The 15,416-nt window shown below is 45.9% G+C and overlaps 1 long non-coding RNA gene across 1 annotated transcript; it reads right to left on the bottom strand.

Annotated features, from left to right (window-relative positions):
• Positions 1-10,527: 10,527 nt before the first annotated feature.
• LOC122414604 (uncharacterized) lies at positions 10,528-11,232 on the bottom strand. The gene is made up of 2 exons (XR_006261788.1): positions 11,134-11,232; positions 10,528-11,015 (listed from the first exon to the last, which is right to left on the bottom strand). It is a non-coding gene; the product is annotated as an uncharacterized lncRNA (long non-coding RNA).
• Positions 11,233-15,416: the final 4,184 nt, after the last annotated feature.

The raw sequence follows: 15,416 nt of genomic DNA, 5'->3' as shown, positions 1-15,416 counted from the left end.
AGAATAATTCTAATGCATGTTACGCTGATGATTGCGCAGGAGCGAGCTCAAAAGTTCCTTCCGTGCGAGATTGCGCGAAAAACAACAGAAAAACGGATGGAAAAAATGGGGAAGGCAGCCGCTTGTCTCACTCGCTTCTTGCGCAAGATTCTTCGGGTCTCTCGCCACCTGAGAATGCGACTGCGGTGCGCGCTGCAGTAGCTGCATTGTTGAGTGACTGGCATCGTCGTTCGTACGGAACGAGTGGCATTTGATACACGTATTTTCTCGGTCCACCTGCGCGTCGCAAAGCTTTCTGTGCCCAAACGCGTTCGCTATCGCGAGAGCGAGCCTCGAGGAGGCAGCAAAATTCCGAATAGCCTCGCGAATGACGAAATTATCCAACATGAAATTTTTCTACGGGGTAACCGGAGTCCCAAAAATCTGACGGCACCGAATGGCATCGGTGCCGGAGAAACAAAGTTCCCGATCCCCCAACAACGGAAGAGCCGATAATCGTAAAAATGAACGCCCCCAATGAGCCAGACGCGAGGGAACGACGAGCTATTTTTTCCGACGATAAAATATCGTGAAAATACAACTCGCGAGGATATTAGCGTCGATACAATACGCATAAAGATATAGCGCAACGGCATGTGGTGACCGCGCGAGAAACCGTGAAACATTCTCACTTTCCTCGTCCTCTATAGCCGCGTCCGGGTCGCTCTCCGGCGGCGTGGCACTCGCCCGGAACTCCCGGTGATATTTATGCCGCGCGTTAACTGTCCGCCCATTCAGCAGTAAAAAGGGTTTCTAAGCTCGCATCAATTTCACCTTTCTCCCACATACACATTGCGCGCATTGTACACACACATAAATTCGCCTGCTCGTGCGGCTCTGTGCGCAGAACAGCTCCCAGCGGCGCTGTCTGCTGCCCGGTGCGAAAAGGGCGTGAATATTTGAAACGGATATCTATCTTCCCTCCCGGTCTCCGGTATCATTCCATCCGCGTTTCTGCACACTCCGCTCGATACTGCAATCCCTCGAATCGATATCGAACCGAAACAAACCGGTGCCAGGAAAAAGTGCCTCCGGGAGGGAAACTCTTGAACTTGTTCAAACACTTTTTTTCTCAACATTCACGAAAAAATGGGACTCGAGGCGACAAATCCGTTGATTGGGCTACGTGACAAAAGGTCCCCGGGACAAAATATCTCGAGACGCAATATCCACCGTAATTTTATTTAATGATTGTTCGTTTTTTTTGTTCTTTCGTGTCAGGCAGGCAGAACACGCACACACACACACACACACATCCAAACAAACAAACAAAAATGCACACACGCACTCATTCGAACATGCTTCCAACATAGTTTCTCGTTGACAATGATAATAATTTCTTTGATCAATAGAGATAAAAATATCCAAGACACATTCGGTCTTACAAGTGTAGAATATTATGTCCCAGGATATTTTTTTGTCTCAGGATATTTTGACCGTACACCGTTGATCGATCCTCATCGACTGCAGGGTTCGACGATTATGATTACGAAGAATCGTGTGACGTCCGCGCGCAGGCTCGGTCGAGGTCGCTTATTTTCTCTCGAAGTCAATTTTATTCAAGTTTGGAAAAAAATCACTGAATTTTGAATTCTAGAGGGAGTTTGCTGATTTTTTCGTCAAATAGTCCCGAAGGAGATGCCTGGGTTTGTAAGGAGTAGCTGGCGAGAAACAATAAACAGGAGGCTGGCAGGGAATCGGGATAGAAATAGGCGCGAGGGAGGTACGGAGCGAGAGGCGAAAACGAAGCCATTACAGAGACGTTTGTCTTTTCCAAACGATTTGCGTGCTCTCGCGACTATTCAGTATTTTCTTAGTCACGGACGATTTGAGAATTTTCCCAAGTTTTCTTATCGCTGGTCGGCCCCGAGGAGGGACCTGTGTGCAAGAGACTCCCAAGCTTTGTTCGAAACTCGGTATAATGTCGCATGTATTTGGATCACGTACCGCGATATGTCAATATAAAGGAGTTGATCGGAGTCCTGAATACAAATATCGTTCGGTGCTCGTATGTCCGTACGCGGGGGGACAGAAATGAGGATCAGGGTTAGGAGAAACCGAGACGCACCGCAGGGAAGGACGGAGAAGCTGGTTCTCCCGGTGGCCTCTTCCTGGCCTCTGTATCCGAGCGAATTCCTGGCAGGCCATCGCTGCTGCACCGACGTTTTCATGCGCGAGCAGGCACCAGGAATCGGCGATCTCTCGTAAGCGCAAAACCAGCAAGGCGAGGCTTGTTATCCTAAATACACGAAATCCTTTGGAGACCTTCCATCCCTCTTTCTTTCTCTCTCGCGCACACGCCGCTTCGGGCTGTCCGCAGACAACCCCGAGCTCCTCGCGCGACCCCACCGTCTTCGGATAATGCTAGACAAATTGACGATTCAATCGGGCCCTGGCTACGCGAGAGAGACTGAGAAAGACTCGGGAAAACACCACCCTCGGACCCCCCTGCGAATTCCCTTCTCCGCCACCCGGCACTGCTCCTCAACCCTCCGGACTAGATCAATTTGTATCAGATATGGAAATTCAACGTCGTACGATTGCTGTCCACGAATCTCTCGAAATCCGCCCACCCCGCGGCTCTTTTCAGACTTGTTATCGTCTGACTGAAGGGATCGTCCGGAGCACCGTCTACTTATGTCGGATCTTTTGATCACGATGCGGAATACCCAATTTCAACTTTTTTCTTAACAATTCCCCTTTTGGAGAATTCCAAATCGCGGCTCGTCGAAATGAAACGAAGAATTAAAGTAGTATTTTTATTAAATTTAAGCTAAATTATTAATGCAATTAATAAACACTTGCATTGAGAATATTTTTATCACAAGAATGTTATAAAATGCTTGAAAAATATCATAAAAGATGAAATTTATACTTCAGCTTCACCAGTCAATGATTGAGTCTGACACTTAAAATACACACGACCTAGGGAACTTTTTTATTGCGCGAAAGAAAGTTTATGTCGGTGTAAAGCCACCGAGAAAAAGGAATGGTCTGTTTTCTTTCTTAAAAGCCTCGTAAAGTAACGTTTTTTTTTTAAAGAAACGGAATCTGTGATAAATTTTCTTCACGATATAAACTTTTCCGAACTCCGTAAATTTTTTTCACAATTAATATTGTTGTGAGTTCTTCCATAGGGCACCGAGTTAAAAACTCAAAATTGTGAAAGAAATAATTCAAAATTTTGTCCCGTAAGAGGCCCCGGAACCGTGCTTATCGTTATCAGGGGACCTTGAACTACGTTATTTGCCGCAAAAAAAGTGGACCTCCACCGGACTTTATGGAACGACCGAACGACCTTAATTGTTCAGTAGTTTCGTGAAAACTTATCATTTGGGACTTGAGTTTCAACGAGATAAAATAGAGCATGTTGAAAAATATTGAAAATCGAGTGAAGCGGTTCATGAAATATTTTCACAAGGAAACTCAATGGATGCCAAAAGTATTTGGAAGCAAAGTGAAGCCGGACGGGGATAGGGTGTGAGGAGATATGAAACAAGTGAGAGTTGAAAGGTAAATTGCGTAGCACGCGAAGCCAGCAAAGAGGCGTTCCTGTCATTTCTGTCCCCTTTTCGACTGGCGCTCGCTCGATCGGGAATATGGACCGAGATGGGAAACCGAGCGGAGAGAAAGGCTGAGGGAGAGCGAAGGGTATTGAGAGTGAAGGAAGGAAGGAAGAAGGTATAAAAAAAGGACAAAAACGTAGGAGAGAGGGAGTGAAAAAAGGGAGACAAAGAGAAGCTGTGAAAAAGCAAATTCGAAAGGGTGTGACGTGAGATTCTCCGATAGAGAAGTGAAAGAGATTGGAGACAGGAAGAAAGAAGTCTGAGCTTTATTTTCCTCCTCGTCGTTGTGTGTGTGTGTGTGAGTGTGTTTAGTACTTTTTTTTCTCTCTCGTCGTACAACATCATTCCGATGCCAACTTCTCGTCGCCTCTTCGCGCTCTCGCGATCTTTAGAGATTTCCTCTCCGATCGATCGACGACTCAGGGTCAGCTCTCGACCGATTTCGCACTTTGCCGGATTTTTAATAAATCCATTATTTCGGCAGTGTTCGGACGCTCTCTCGTTCGAGGATGAAAAGCCCCGAAAAAACGTAGCTTTTGACATTCCTCGCGAGCCCCCTCCCTTCCTCCCTCGTCGCGCGCGTCAACTGCATGCCACTTTATCTTCGTGTGTCTCTCTCCGAAATGCTCTCGAGGGGGTCGAAGCGAACGCGCACACGGACGGAGGAACCCGTTCGGGCGAGGACTATAAAATATTTGCTTTGGTAATGAGGCCAGGATGCTGCTTCCAAGGTAGAGCAAGAGTTATGTACATTTTTCATGCGCCCTTGTGATGCACCGTGTGAAGAAGCGGTGGGTAAAGAGACTGCTGCAGAGTGTGAGTTTGACGGAGGTAAAAGAAAGCGCGAAGAAGAAATACGAAGATTTTATTTTCACGTGTACAGTTATAGGGGCGCGCGTGTTGCGTATATTCGTAGGACAAATAGGCAAATCAGGAGAAACCCTTGCTGCTGCTCCGTCTCCTCGGTTCTCCGGGCTGCAAACCCTGTTTTACGATTCCCCCTCCGCGCTCTCCGCCCCCGCGCAGAAGGGTGAATTATCGTTACGTATTCTCGTCCACTTTTACACCGAGATCGAGCGAGTCGTACGAAGATTCATTGATCCTGTCAATTTGCAGCCGCATTTTAATGTTCATCACGTTCGCGCGAACTCCGCGAAAAATCGTTTCTTCGTTCGAACAGGAAATTCCGCTGACATTTCTCGTTACGAGAGTCTCGTAAGTGCGATTGTAAACGCGCGAGAAGCAGGCCGAAGCTGGAAAATAATCGATCCCTTTCTCCGATACGGTATCGCTCGAGTCTCCATCGGAGGGTAAAAGTGATTGGATTCCGGCTCGAAACAATGCGAGCAACTGCACAAACGTGCGTTCTCTTCGATCACGTGAAAAAAGGTGAGGCCCACACTGGCTCGGAGCGCTAATCAGGTTATCGAATTCTCGAGCCGTCAGCGAGGTATTTCGATGCAAAGATATACACATTCCCTCCTCGTTTCCGCTCGCATCCCCTTTCCTCTTTCTCACTCCGCTGCGCGCTCCGGCCAGCAGGCATAGCACGTGGACGCGTACACGCCCGGCGGGACACGCGGCAGGGGCCATTCACGATCTCTCCCGCGAGGAAGACGAACGACGACGGAGAAGAGGCCGTTTCGGATTGAAGGAGCAAAAGGAAAGGACGAGAATCTCTCGCCGGATGACCGATTATGATGAAGCGATTCCTCGCACCCGATGGAACGCGCCTCTCGTAACCCGGACCGACAAAACAATATGGCGATCCCGGCATCATCATCATCATCATCATTATCATCATCGCATCACGATCGCACCGGCTAAACCAGCGAGAAGAACGTCCGTCAGTCCAACCGAGACCGTTCCCTCGATACAAACATAAATGTACCCACAGGCACGCACACCTTGACAAATACACCTACAGAACCACTCACTTTTCCTTCTGTCATTATATATTACATCGCGGATACAAACGCTCCATGCATCCTCTGCATCCCCATTGGCAATAATTGAAACACGCGATCCTGTACTTACGATTACGCGATAATGCTCCGTACAAACGTACATGCTTCTACTAAAAATACACGCGAGTATAGAAGCAGCCAGCAGTTTCTACCCACTAAAAAACTTCGAATCAGGAACCAGCAGTGCTTCCGGAAGCGAGTGTCGTCCCTCGGATTGCTCTTCGTATCGCGGTAGCAAAAAGTTTTTGGCTTATCGATTGATCGATTTCGTTTATTCTGCGGGGAAAGGGACTCCGATGGGCAAAGCAGGGAGTGCGGTGTGCGAGAGTAAAGTGGCGGATGCAAATAACGAACGAATCAAAATTTCAAGATGAGATAACAATAAAAATAAAACATAGTGATGGAGAAGCTATAGAAAAAAGTAAAAATAATAGTAGAAATAAATAACAGGTGAAAATATATACACGATGATGTATAAAGCGAAAAATGCAAAAATGAGTAAAAGTACCCAACTGGGTCTAAATCTAAAACTAAGAGTAAAAGTAAGCCAGGAGTAGCGATAAAAATAAACGTAAGGATTAAAATAAGAATGTGACTGAACATGAGAAGAGAATTAATTTCAGAAAAAATCATAAGGAAAAGAAATGAGCAGCTAAGAAAAATTGAGTAAGTTGCAAAATCGCAGGCAAATTAAGCAAATAGTAGGGATTAAGGTATTGCTTTCACGAACCCGAATGTTCTACAAATGGCTGGTTTTTAATGACAGTAAAGTAAAAATGCGTGCGAATAGATTGGCGAAATTTCAGGCCAGGTTATCGAACATTCAATGAAGGATTAAAAATCGTGAAATTTATACAGGAGCTTATGGAGATTCCATCATCGTCACATTTCTATTAAATAACTCATGTACTAAGTAATTATAAATTTCTGATACAAAGTGTCTCACAGATGGAAAAAATGTAAGGAATCCACAGCTACGATAAAAATGAACGGCTACCGAACGCTTAAAAGAGTTAGTAACGATAGAAGTTGGAAAAATGGCAGAAGCAGAAGCTCTTCCTGTGTATACCAAAATGGTCTATGTATGCCAAAAGAATAGCTTCAAAAATAATTGAGAGAATGTCAGAAAATCAATGTAAATACTTGGATTTTGAATATTCTGTTTGGAAAACCTCTCAAAGTTTTCGGCCCCGTAGCAGAGCTCCGGAATCCGTCGACGTTGGATTCACCGTTAAATAAACGGCTCTCGAGTGTACGCTAAATCAAATAACGAAAATGCTCAATAAGATTGTTTCTGTCGAGAGAGACAGAGAGAGCGCATGCCCGCGAACATACGAATGTAAACGGTTCGATGATCGGCCAATCGAGTGGTATGACGCACCGAAATTCGTGCGTGTCAGATCGATCATGGGAGGAGAGTGAGAAAGATGAGAAGTTGGCGATGCGTTGTGTCGGTGCGCCCCGAAGGTTGAGAGATAGCGATTCCCCGCTGGGAGATACAGGACACTGTTGGTTTGTCCGGACAGTCTTTTTCGAGGTTTCTTAATACGTCAGGCCCGTTCGCCCCGTTCCGGTTGAACCGGGGGATCTCCAGCGGGGGAAATACGAGTCCCCTTCGGATGCCTCGAACTTGAACATTATCGCGAGCAGCTTAACATGTGTAGCGAGCATATACGCGCTTGTCTACTCGTTAAATGAGTACGCGTGTGTCGATCTGCGGAGGAGAGAGGCGAGTGTACGGGGCTATCCCCCGGCGCGTACGATCCGGAGCGCGCGGAGAACACGGTGATGACTTTATCGTGAGAGGCTCCGACACGAAATCGCACCGACACAATCTCAAACGAGATCCCGCGCGCGCTCTCACTTTTCTTTGATACGTGCGTGAGTATGCACGTGGAGAAAACGATGATCGTGACTCGATCTCGGGGTCTCGATCTCTCCAGGAACCCACGTATATACACGAGTCATCATTCACGATGAACGTTGCGACGGTTCAAAGGCCACTTTGTCGAGACTTCATTCACCTCTCTTTCTCTCTTTTCCTTCAGTTTCTCTCAATTTTTTAACCCATTTCACGATCGTGGCTTGTTCTTTCCCCTGTTCATATCAAGAGTCGCGGTCGCGACTCGACGCCAAATATTCAAAGAAAAAACCAGCCTGCAAAAGAAAAGCTGACCCTGCCGCACTCTTATACACGCGGAAATGTCCGATTTACGACGTCATAGCGGTTTTTCGGACCGTTCTCACGGACAAACCACTGCAGTTGAAAATCTCAAATTTCGTCTCGATTTTTTTTTCGATTTTTCTCCTTCGATTGGTCCTTGTTGCAAGTAAATCCGTTCACTCAGTCCCGAGATACTCTGCTCTTTGCTCCCTCGCACTCTACCGAATCTAGCTCTATATCTAGTTTTATCTGATACTTTTATCCTAGTTCAAATCCTGAGTTTTAATCCTCTCTCTAGTTTTATTGTATAGACTAAGTCTCTCTTGTCATTCGCTGCTATCCTTTTTCTCTTTCATCACAGCATATTTTTATTATTATTTTTGACATTATTATATTTATTATTATTTCTATCATGAGTTCTATTACCATTGTTTTGTGCTAATGTATTACTATCATAATTATTATTCATGTTTTCTGCGATTTTTAAATTATTTTTCCACTCTGTCATGATGACTCCGTCTTATTTTCTTGACTATTCTCTCATCCCTCATTTTTACTTCCCCACACTAACTTGTGTCGAAATTTCATTCCTTATTATTTAACTTAATATTTCGTTTACCTCTGATTCTCATATATTTTCTTCTTACTTGGTTAATTTCCTTATCTTTATTGCCTTCATGCTGCACGTCATTATTTTATAAAATATTTATTATCACACGCGTTAACTCATGCTTGGCCCAATGGAATGCTTTCCGTGGCTGAATGAACTCGAACGAATCAATCTCTTTCCAACTTTTTTTGACCGACATCCGCAGTGAAGTCTGACCAACCAGCCCTTAGCCTGCGCGAATGTTTTCTTTGCAGCAAAAAAAGCGTCGCTCGATCCGCTGATTAAACGACGTTTATCGAAGCTCGATTCAGCTGCAATAAATAGTCGTTGATACGCACACGTACGTGGGAGGAGTACAATCGGACTGTACTTCTCGCACCTTCTCGCTAATAATATGACGCCTTCGATGCCGATTTTCCTCACCCTCGCAGCCTCGTTTCTCAGCAGCGCGCACGTGTCCAAGATTACAGGCTTGCCCCGAAAACTCGACGCTCGCTTCATTCCATATTCGAGCGAGTCCGCACCGGCGAGCTCGCCGGTTCACCCTTGTACGCCGAAGTCACGTGGAAGATTATTTAAATTCGACACCCGACACACGAAGAAGACTCGGTTCTTGGCTCGAACCCCCTCAAACTGATTTTCGGGACGAATGCGAAGCTGCGCTTTGTTAGTGGCGACGCGACTCGAGGCGCGGTCGAGGAATAGCGCGAGGCACGGAGCCAACGCGCTGGAACTTGAATCATCAACGATTTTACGAGACGCGACTAAACGCTCATTTGCAAAGGAAATAGAATTTTTGAATTGCCTCGTTACTTTGAGTCGCAGCCTCCTCAGATTGCTTTTTGCAGAACGACCGTTTTCTACGGCTCTCGCAAAAGCGGGCACACGATGCAGAGCGACCCGGCTAGAACGGGCTACTTTTCATTTTCTCATTTTGCATGCACTCGCCGGTGACTCGCGGTATATCCACGACGGCAGCGGCAGCGCCGTCGAATAAACAAGCCAGGACGAGCAATTTAGAATATTAGAAGTCGAGAAAGCTCCCCCCTCGCGCTTCCATCCATCCCCGCGATATGCGAGCACGTATAGAAGCTTATTCGTCTGTCATCCGCGGCTGAGCTACGGTGATGACGTTCGACCACAGAACGGCTGGAGGTGCATCGCGTCCACCCGCGGACCTCGAGCCTGCTCGCCGATGCTCAACCCAGAGTGGCGAGACGGTGCATTCGCAATTGCTCGAACAATCTCGCAACCACAAATTCCCAGCGCGTATTGGAACGGCGAGGGAACCGGGGGATCGAAAAACCGAGTCGGAGCGAGACGCAGACGCGTGCATTCCACTCGTTTAGTCACGCTGAGGAGGATTTCAGTCGTTTTATGGCTGACATAAGAGCAGCCGATGTGCTTGGAAATGCGACAGGGAGACGAATTTGTGATGCGCGTAAAAATCAAATTTTTTCCAATCCCTACAACATTTAACAATTAAGGTATTGCTTTCACGAGCCCGAATATATTCTACAAATAACTCATTTTTAATGTCAGTAAAGTGAAAGCGTGCGCGAATAGATTGGACGAATCTCAGGCCAGGTTTTATCGAACATTCAATATGAAGAACGGAAACTCCAAAAATTGTAAAAGTTATACAGGACTTTAGGAGATTCCAATCATCGCCACACTTCTATTCAATATTTCGTATACTTAATAATTCTAAATTCCTGATACAAACTGTCTCACAGATTGAAAAAAATTTAAGAAATCCACAGCGACGATTAACATAAACGGTTACCGAATGCTTAGAAGAGATATTATCGAAAATACACTACCAAATTACTAAGAATTTTATTTTCGTCGTTTGGACAACCAAAAAAAAAACATTTTTTAACACAACGGTGAACTGTCACTTTACAATTATGAAGATATTTCGAAGCATCTAGATTCACGCAAATGGGTATATACAATTTGTATTATGCCACTTGAAAAAAATTTTAAAATGTATTATATGACACCAGATTTGTCACTAAAGAAAAAAACGAATAAATATCAAAAATGTGTGCGAAAAAATGCAACATTTTTTGACGAAATAAAAAAAAAAAATAATAATATTTTTTTAATGCGTTAATCTACGGAGTTCGTAGAGGTCGCGATCGAAAGAAAAAAAAATAAAAAATACAACTTGCAGGATTCTCTGAAATACTATTATTTAATTATTAAAGAAATACATTTTGAAAGTTATCCAAAACAGCTGAAAAACACTCTCTGGAAGCGACTCATCATACATAAATGTACTTGTCTCAGAGAAGACAAGAAGTTGGAAAAACGGCAGAAGCTTTTTCCATATAACAGCGACAGGAGTTTGAAATCAGTCCAAATTTCGAGTGCCCCAATTCGCGCCACCAAAAAGTACGCCCACGCGAAAGGAGTGTCTCGGTAGAGATTTTCTTAAATCGGAAAAACTCGAGGTTCGATCCCGATTCATGAAATTTGGTGCCAAGAGGAATTTTCTACATTTTGTTTCCCGCTCCACTATAGCTTTTGATGACAATCCAAGTGTCCAAAGAAGCTTATCCATCGCTGCTGACTGATGAAAGTGTCAGGAAGATTCGATCATGAATGAGCTGCCTCGTAGTCGAGAGTGAAGTTCGAAGCAAGCGAGCAGCTCCATTTCCAGGCTTTTCGATCGATCCCCGCGCATGCAGAGGAATAATAACGGGAGGAAAAATGGTCACGGTCGTTCTCGCGGATGCGTACAATAAATATTGGCCAGTGATTCATCGAGAGTGTACGAACCGTTGCGGGATCGCCTGGAGCTGGGTGGCGGGATGCGAAACGAGGAAAACGAGTGGACGAGGCAGCGGGGCAGAGCCATCCAGAGAGTTTAATCGATCGCGCTCGACTGACCGGAGATCTCTCGTCCACGGACCCACGCGAGGCCGCACGAACGTGGGGGAACGGTGCCGAGGAACACGCGTTCTCACTCGCGCATCGATGATGCATGCGACAAATTGGCAAGAAATTAAGCACGCTTCGTTGCCTCAGGTTGGATATCAATGGACTGACAATTAAGAGTCTCCCCCGCGCGTCGACTCGCTCCTGACACAGACTGAGCACACACCGCCACCCGCCCGGCTATCGAGCCTCCAGATATTTGCGCCGGGAGACGAATGACGTTACAATATTGCACGATCAATTAGACGCGTGTGTATCGGAGCCGCTCGCGTATCGTGCAACCGACCGAGCCATATCTCGTTTCTTCCCTCCGCGTCAACTCTGCAATCATCCTCGGCTATTATTATCCTCGGATCCAACAGATTTTTCTACTCCACTGTTTCTCTCAACGCAGTCGCGACTATATTTTCTGCTAATCAGGCGAACGGAGCGACGATGAAATTGTGCGGAGAAAATAATCCATTTTCCGAGCCCTTCCGGCCTCGCGAGGAAAATCGATCGGAAGGAAAGACTTTGAGAGTTTTTCCAGTTTTGTCCATCGACACAAAATTGAGGGGATTTTGCATCGTCCCTGCGAGAGGCTCGAACGATCCTACGGAACGATCGATATTCAGACGCTGTGCAAACTAATGACGACAATATAATGTCGTCCTTCTGCGATAGCTTTGCGCACGGAAGCTATTAATGACGCAGCACTTATACACATTTATAAAGTGTGTGCGCGGAGGTTTGATAGCACGGAAATATAGTCATGAAGGCGCGACACCTTTTGCTTAATACATTTTTAATTCGTCCCCGGTATGCTCGTGGCGCATCATCATGGTCGTCCGCGTTGCGATACGTCACGAATATGTGTATATATACGGTAAAGTGTGCAAGAGAGCCGCTCATGCCAACCGCGGGAGTGAGTTCGATATCACTGACGGATCTGTGACAGGATATATCGCGAGTAGAATCGCCTCATTGTGAGCCTCTCGCGGGTCGTTAGGCTCTCTCGCCCGCCACGTTTCGTTCCCTCCTTCCTTTCCTCCTGCTTCTCCTCCATTTTTTTCCCCAACATCCCACTCTTTCATCGTGCTTTTATTTTTTTCGCAACTGCGCGACAGCACGGCGTTCGCGATTCTTATCCGAGCGGGGCAAAAATGAACGCCATTTGTGAAGGAAACTGCTGAGCGTGCTGCGTCGTGCGAATATATTTTGTATTTTGTATATAAATATGCGGGCTTGTTCGCGATGAGAAAGTTTTGCGGAGACAGAATAATCTTTTGGAAATTACTTTTTTTTTTCTTCTAATTACTTTACTCGACGCTCAGTTACTTTTATTCTCCGAATATTAATTGCGGGGGATGCATGTATGACGAAAGGTTGTCAATTCTAAAAATGTTCTCAACCGAATTATATCTCGGTGATCGTACGTTATGCATTTATGGGAATTACCAATTGTTTATAATTCTTTACATAAAATTTTTGACATTTTCTACTTTTCACGGTATTTCAAATAGTTCAGCCGTTCGCTACAGGGCAAAGGCCCACTTTTTTTTGCGGTAAATTATAGTTTAAGGTCCCCCGATAAGCACAGGTCCGGAGCCCCTTGCAGGGCAAAATTTTGAATTATTCTATTTGGAATTTCGAGCTTGTAACACGGTGCCCTGTGGGGGAACTCACAATAATATTAATTGTGGAAAAATTGTACGGTGTTCGAGCTTCGGAAAAGTTTCATATCGTCAAGAAAATTTATCACAGATTCTACACAGAATTTTAGCATGTTTAACCACAACACATTTTACTGTCGTAGTTTAGCATAACCTGCCATGGACTTTTTTCTCAATGGTTTAGAAACCAAATTCTAGCGACTCCGCCGCGGTTTTAATTCGACTAAAAAATCTTGCTCGTTTTGGCACGGAGAGAATTAAATTTGAAAAATTACCAACGGTGACGATCTGCAATTATTCATCATTTTATGGAAAGAAAAATTGAATTTTTCTATAAATCGAATATTTATTGTTTCAAGCAGGAACTTTTATCGGAGTATTTAGTCAATTTTGACGTATCCTACCTGCAATAGTAGTACTTTATTTCCAAGTATATCCTTACGGGTTTTTACACAGTTCCCCCTATTCATTGCTTTTTCTTTTCCGCATCTTCTTCAATGATTCTTCCACTTACATTTTCCCCATCATCCATTCACGTCCAATTTTTCCTGTGCGTTCTATTTTCTCTTCCACTCCTTCTATTGTTTTCTCCAGCGATCTTTCTTTATTTCGCTGCACTCGCAAATGTGTGCCAAAGTTTTCTCTTTCCTTTCACATTTTCTACACTTGCTTTCTCTGCACCCTTTGGACCTTTTCCTTCCTAAATTCCCATGCACCTCGTCCACGTTTCTTTCATTTCCATTCGCGTGTCCCTCGTCTCCCAATACTCTTCCTCATTTATCTGCAATATTAACTGTTACAAAACTGAAAATTCGGCGAAATCTCTTTTCGTTGACTCGTCCCTGCAGTAAAATACATCACGGTAAATTTTGCAGTGAATTTCGCTCTAAATATTGCCGTAATTCTCTCCCTGTCGGTAGGCGATTCTTCGACTAGAATTTCCTGGCTACGATTCCCCTCTCGAGAAGCCTTGGCAATAATTCTCGGATTAATTAATCCAACAGTTCTCAAATCAGAATGAATCACCGCTCTCGGATAGATTCACGCGTCTATTCCCGGAGATTCTTATGCACGAAACGTTTCGTCATTCCCATGCCTCTCGAAGCAGGCTCTCCGTAAACATACATCTGGCATTCTTTTCTCAGTGTTTCTTCTCCCTCCCCCTTTCTCTCTCGTCACACAAACTCGTCTCTTTTCCTCGGTGGATATATTATGCGCCGTATCCAAGAGGACCGCCAATTTGTGCTTATTAATTCGAATTATCGAGCTGCCACGTCGCCGTATGACCTCTCCAGCATCGCGCTCTCGTTGCGTCTCTCTCTTTCGAGGATATGAAAACCTCTGACCTCGTTTCACGGTACACAATCTATACGAGCCAGCCGCGAATCACCCTTTTCTCAAAGGCCAATCATTCGGATCGCACTTTCGGTCAATGATGTTCCGAGAATCGCCCTTTTTAATGTTCCACATCCCCGAATCGATCTGCGAGAGGATTCGTCCGAGTGATCGTGGCGGAATCTTCAAATTTCATTTAATTCGAGCCTCCTCTCATAGCAGCGTGTCTAGGAAACGGAAGAATTTCATAAAAATGCGAGTCAAGAACTCCGCTTTGCACTAAAACGCGAATGTCACCGAAAAATCGAATGCGAAGAGCTCCGAATTAGTCGGAATTGAAAAAACGACGATTCCCAGAGCTCTTCCTCGATGCTGCTCTCACAGCCCCTGTGATGAAGCATGATCCAAAGTCCCACTTTCCCCGTGCCCTCATCGACCGAGAGCGTCCCTTTGAAAAGTCGTCCCGCAAGCGCCATCGTGCGCACCAGCTGCGAGGCTGCTCCGAGAGGAGCGTTTTTGGTTCGGTAGGTTTCTACTGGATCAGCAGAGGCTGGTTGCAGGTTGCACGGGAGCGAATAGGGCTCTGCCGCATCGAAGCGTTGGCGGAGCAGCCGAGGGAGAGCAGACTCGAGGCATAACAATAATAACGCGGCTGCTGGGACGGGGGAGCGGAGTTTGGGAGTCCTGACGATCGGGGAGGAATCCCCGCCCCCCGGTGACGCCCTCGAGTGTTCTATTGGCTGGATAGGATGTTCGGAGGAAAAGGCTGTCATGGCCGTCGTCGTGGTGCGAGCCGTCCAATGAGGGTCCCTAGCCGGAGGTCCATGGAAAAAGCCATATGGAGAGCGGCTCGAGGAGTTTCCCATGAAAATATATCGCGCCCCGGTGTGCTTTGATCCGAGGATGAAAGAGTTGGCGTGGCCCCAAACGAGCCAGGGAATTGTCGGAGGTGCGATGAGGGACTGCTTCGACGACCGTTCGTCGTCGGCAACGTCCTCGATGCCTGTCTTGCCTCGTCGTGCCCGGGCGAACAAATGAAACGTATTCGAGGAGAGCGGCGTGTGCGAGCTTCGAACTCGCACCCTGGGCCTCCGCTCACCCAAACCCCTCGGCGCGGTCGTTGCCACACCGCGAATC

The sequence above is a fragment of the Venturia canescens genome, chromosome 8, assembly GCF_019457755.1.
Source record: "Venturia canescens isolate UGA chromosome 8, ASM1945775v1, whole genome shotgun sequence".
In the NCBI taxonomy this organism is placed as follows: Eukaryota; Metazoa; Arthropoda; class Insecta; order Hymenoptera; family Ichneumonidae; genus Venturia; species Venturia canescens.
Note: the sequence above shows the minus strand (reverse complement) of the source record. Positions and strands in the feature narration are given on the sequence as shown.